General features: G+C 47.0%; 1 pseudogene; it reads left to right on the top strand.

Moving 5' to 3' along the window:
* The first annotated feature begins 421 nt into the window (after positions 1–421).
* On the top strand, positions 422–3,659 carry LOC132497915 (HIV Tat-specific factor 1 homolog; annotated as a pseudogene).
* The last annotated feature ends 1,466 nt before the right edge of the window (positions 3,660–5,125 follow it).

The following is a 5,125-nucleotide window of genomic DNA, read 5'->3' as shown; positions in this document are numbered from 1 at the left end:
GTTGAGGAGTGAGTGGAAGTGAGGAACTAGAGAGAGAATTTTCCCGCAACTTTTTATTATGAAAAGTTTCAAACATACAGAAAAGTTGAAACTATAGTATAATGATCACTTGTACATCCACCACTTAATTTAAAATCGTTATCATTTATACTACATACAAATATTTACATATTTTGATATAGTCCTTGAACCATGTGAAAATTTAGGAGATCGTGATGCTTCACACTTGAACACTTCAGCACACATTGCCTCAAAATAAGGACTTCCTCCAGCTAAGGAAATAAAAATCAGCCCCTAATACCACCTGATATACAGAATATACTCAGATGAACCCCCAAATGTCTTTCATACATGTCTTTTCAAATTAGGATCCCATCAATGTACACGTGCTGGGTGTGAGAGAGTGAGGCTGGATGAGGGGATGGAGAGGTACAGGGAGTGGTCAGAGGAGGAGGTGAGGTGGAGGTGGGGGTTGGCTTTTCATGTTTTATTTTGAGGAGGAGGTGAGGTGGAGGTGGGGGTTGGTTTTTCACGTTTTATTTTGAGAGGGAGAGGCTGAAGATTCAGGAGGGGAAAAGGGTGAGGGTAATCGAGGACATGGGATGCGGTCACAGGTAGTGAAACTGGCTTTGGGCAGAAGGAGGGCAGTGCCTCTGCTCCAGTGGCTCTCAAAGTGGGGTCCCCAGTCAGCAGCATCAAGCATCACCTGGAAACTAGTTACAACTGAAAATTCTAGCCCCCCACGCACCCACCCGCTGAATAGGAAACGTGTTGTAACACGCCCTCCAGGCAATTCTGATGCGCCAAGTTGGAAAACCATTGATCTTTTCTGAAGGAACAGGGAGAGATGGGCACAGGTGTTATGTGGATTTGGTAACAGGTGGCTGAAGGAGTCCACCTCTAATGGCTTCAGTTTTCTCTGTGATGTAAGAGCAAGATCATCAACTGAATGTGAGGTGGAGACAGTGAGGCATCTCATAGGCTCCAGGATCAGGGAGTTTAATGTAGCCAATGACCAGCCTGATGTGACTGGTTAACAAAGCGATGCCTCTTAGGGACCACGAATGAGAAGTGGTGACCATTTCCTGGCTCGAGACTTCCTCCAACACTTCTTAGCTTGAAGAATAAACTCCTGAAGAAAAGAGATCATTAGGCTCACCAGGGTTGAGGTTTTGCCTGAGAGATACGAAGGATGGAAATATAGCGGGGCAAGGCAGTTCAGGATACTGTCGAGAGAGTTGATGAAATGAAGGACCACACAGGTGTAGCCACATAAGGTGGGGCTGATGGGCTGGAGGAAGGGAGGCATCACTGACCCGGAGGTCCCGGGAGACTGAGAAATGGTTGTGAGAGGAGCAGACTGAAGGGGGGAAGCTTAGGAGATGGGGGTTGAGTGATTCTGGAGGAGCCGCTGCAGATGACAAGGTCCAGGGTGTGACAGTGAGGAAGGGTGGCCAAGTCGGAGTGGGGAAGGTCCAGGACATGAAGTCACCAAGGTGTTCAGATGTCAGGTGGGCAACAGGTCCCCTCCTTGGACAATGAGACGGGAAGAGACAGACAGTTTGCCGAGTGCCAGAGTCCCCCTGAGCGAGGTGGAGAGGTCTGGGAGGGGACAGACAGTAGCAAAAAGGAAGACAGCAATTTAGCCCAATGGCTGAGCCCCGGAGGCAGAGGGTTATTTTAAAGCAGAAACTGGGGGTGGGGGTGGGGGGTGGAGGAGGAGGGTCTGGAGGCAGCAATCTGGAGCAAGGAAAGCACCCTCACCTATAAGAAAATAAACAGCTGTCATTTCAGAAGTCTGCAGAGGAGGTAGTACCCTCCAGGGAGAGTTCAATTTCGATTAAAGCCAGGAAGTGGAGGAAGCACTCCAAGGAGAAGTGAAGGGTAGGAGGAGACTCCCAGCTTATTAGAGGGCACGAGGGTGGGTTCAGGAGGGGGCACGTGGGTCAGAGCCAGAAAGCACAGAGTGTGGTGGAGACAACAACGCGGTAGAGTAGGTGGGCCAGGGAGTTTACATTTTCACTCTTAAATATAAAAACAGGGATGGGAGGCAGGCTGGATATCATCTCATTAGTCTCTGGGAAGCTATAAGAAGTGATGGTTCAGGATGTGGCCTCTAGAGAAGACCTGCTGGATTCAAATCCCAGCGTTGTCATGCACGACCTTGGGCAAGGTCTCTGGGCCCCCATTTCCTCTTCTGTAAAATGGGGATAACAATAGTTTTGACCTTACAGGGTTGTTGTGCTGAGCCAGTGACTTAGTGTGTTAAATGTTGAGAACAGTGTCTGGACAGTCATTTCAGATAACTTAGTGGTGGCTCCCAAGCCCAGGGGAGCAGCCTCTTGGCTCACCTGGCCCCTGCCCTGTGCTAGGTAGGAAAGCCAAGTAGCCACCCCTTGGATGGGAACGAGGAGTTTGATGAGCAGCCGCAAATGCAAGAATGACTCCAAGATCAGAGACACCCAAGAAGATCCTGGTAGAAAAATGGACTCTTTGGGGGCAGCAGCGTGGGGACACTGCCTACCTCTGGGAGGGAGGCTTGGTTCCCCAAGATCACAGAAGGTTTCACTGCTACATATCAGGCCAATTATGGCTTCTCTAATGACAGCATGTCTAGCTCTACCGCAAAAATACAAGACGTCAATGCTAGGGATGCAGAGGAACTTCCGCAAGAAAAACCTCAAACCCACTGATCCCAAAAAGAGGGGAGAGAAGAGGAAGAAGCAAGATGGTCTCATGTCCACAAAGATAGAAATGCAAATGTATTATACATCTAATTTGCCTCTAGACATTACAGTAGGTGAATTTACACAGCTGACATCCAAATTTTGTGTTATTATGAGAGATCGTAAGAAGAATTTAAGGTCAAGTTTTACAAAGATAATCACAGAAATCTTAAAGGAGATGGGCTTTGCTGTTATTTGAAGTGGAAATCTTTGGATCTTGCATTACAGCTCTTCGATGAAGATGAACTTGGAAGCTATAGGGAGGAATGGACAGGGAGTTTGGGGTTAGTAGGTGCAAACTATTACATATAGAGCGGATAACAACAAGGTCCTACTGTATAGCACAGGGAGCTATATTCAATATCCTGAGATGAACCATGATGGAAAAGAATATTAAAAAAACTATACATGTATAACTGAATCACTTTGCTGTACAGCAGAAATTAACACAACATTAAGAAGCTACACATTACAGGTCAAAGTGGCAAAGTTTCAGCTGAAGGAGTGATATGATGCTTCAAAAAAGAAGAATAAGTATAAAATCTACAAGAAGAAGCTGTCTCTGCAACAGAAGCAATTGGACTGGAGACCTGAGAGGCAAGATGGGCCAACCAGAATGTACCATGAGTGAGTTGTCATCATCAAAAATATATTTCATCCAGTGGATTCAGAGGATGACCATTGGTTCCAAAGGAGATCAGGGAACACCTCTGAGTAGAGTGTTCCAAGCCTGGACAAATTAAGAAACCCCTTTTCTTTGATAGGCACGCAGCTGGTGTGGACTCCGTGTCCTTGAGGAATGCAGAGGAAGCTGGTTATTATATTCAAACCCTTGATGGAAGGTGGTTTGATGGCCATCAAATCATTGCCCACGCAGGGGATGGGATTACAGACTATCGGGTTGAGGAGGCCTCAGGAGAGAGGGAGAATTGAGGGTAAAGGGGAATCTCCAAAGGCTAAGTGTGTGTATGTGAACTGAAAATAGTTAATTCTCCTATGTGCGGTGATATACCAAGGGAGGTGGAGTGGGAGGGCGCTGCACCACAGGCAGCAGTGTTTTGTCACTATCATTGTAGAATTGCTGGTGCATGGTAACAATAAAAAGTCGATTTCAGTATTATTTAAAAATTCTCTACAGGGCCTCCCTGGTGGCGCAAGTGGTTGAGAGTCCGCCTGCCGATGCAGGGGACACGGGTTCGTGCCCCGGTCTGGGAGGATCCCATATGCCGCGGAGCGGCTGGGCCCGTGAGCCATGGCCGCTGAGCCTGCGCGTCCGGAGCCTGCGCGTCCGGAGCCTGTGCTCCGCAACGGGGGAGGCCACAACAGTGAGAGGCCCGCATACCGCAAAAAAAAAAAAAAAAAAAAAAAAAAAAATTCTCTACAGACACCTGAAGAAATACTGAATTCCACTTTGAGGCTAGTGAAAATAAAATGTACTTTCCCCCATCCTTATTCACAGATCCTTTGGGATGCTGATTAAGAGCCTTGCCTTAGAGCCAGCGATGTCTCAGAGTGGAAAGGAAGCCAGGTTAGGAGAACACGTTGCTCCCCGCCCACCAGTCTTCTGACACTTGGACCCTAAATCCTGGAATTGTCCTGGCTTCTGTCCTTTCTAAATCCTGCCTGTCCAGCTTTTCCCTCAGTTCTGTAAAGATCCTTCTAATAATTTACTCTTACTTCTCAGAGTTAATTTGGTATTTCTTTGCAGACAGCTGCTTCCTCAGCTCCATGACTCCCAGCCTGGAGTCATGGAACAGGTGAATTTGGGGCACAGAAGTTTCGAACCACTGAACGGCTGTGTGGTGTTGGGCTCATTACTTACTCCAGCGCAGGAACCAGGAAGAACACCTCCAAGGACAGGTGTGTGAATTCGGTGAGATGACATATCCGCTCTGTGATTTCAGGGACCTTGATTTATTCTCTGCTGAATCTACAGTGCTTGTCACAGAACACAGAGAAGGGGATCAATACATATGCCTTGGTTTAATGAACTCTGTATCTGAAAACACTCTATATAAACTCAAATGCAACATGAATCGCTACATCCATTTTCCCCAGGATGGAGAGAGCTGATTCTATTCCTCCCTTCAAAGTTGTCTTGGTCTTGCTTTCTCCTTCTTTCCTTGAATCTTTACCCTAAATCTATGTTGGAACCCAGCCAATTTGCCTGCTTCCCCTCATGCCTGATTTCCTAAAATCTGAAAAGCCACCCTTCTTAAATGGAGGGTGGGTGGGTCCATATTGATAGGATGGGAAGAAAGGAGGAATCTCATTTCTTTTGTCCTCAGGGTACATGTCCACATTCAATAGCTCTGAAATTGACGCTGAGATGGGCACACCCATTTTACGCAGAAACAGAGCTGTTGAACACAGAGTAGATATTTCCCAGAGAGTCCAGT

Source organism: Mesoplodon densirostris, chromosome 10 (genome assembly GCF_025265405.1).
Source record: "Mesoplodon densirostris isolate mMesDen1 chromosome 10, mMesDen1 primary haplotype, whole genome shotgun sequence".
Lineage (NCBI taxonomy): Eukaryota > Metazoa > Chordata > Mammalia > Artiodactyla > Ziphiidae > Mesoplodon > Mesoplodon densirostris.
Note: the sequence above shows the minus strand (reverse complement) of the source record. Positions and strands in the feature narration are given on the sequence as shown.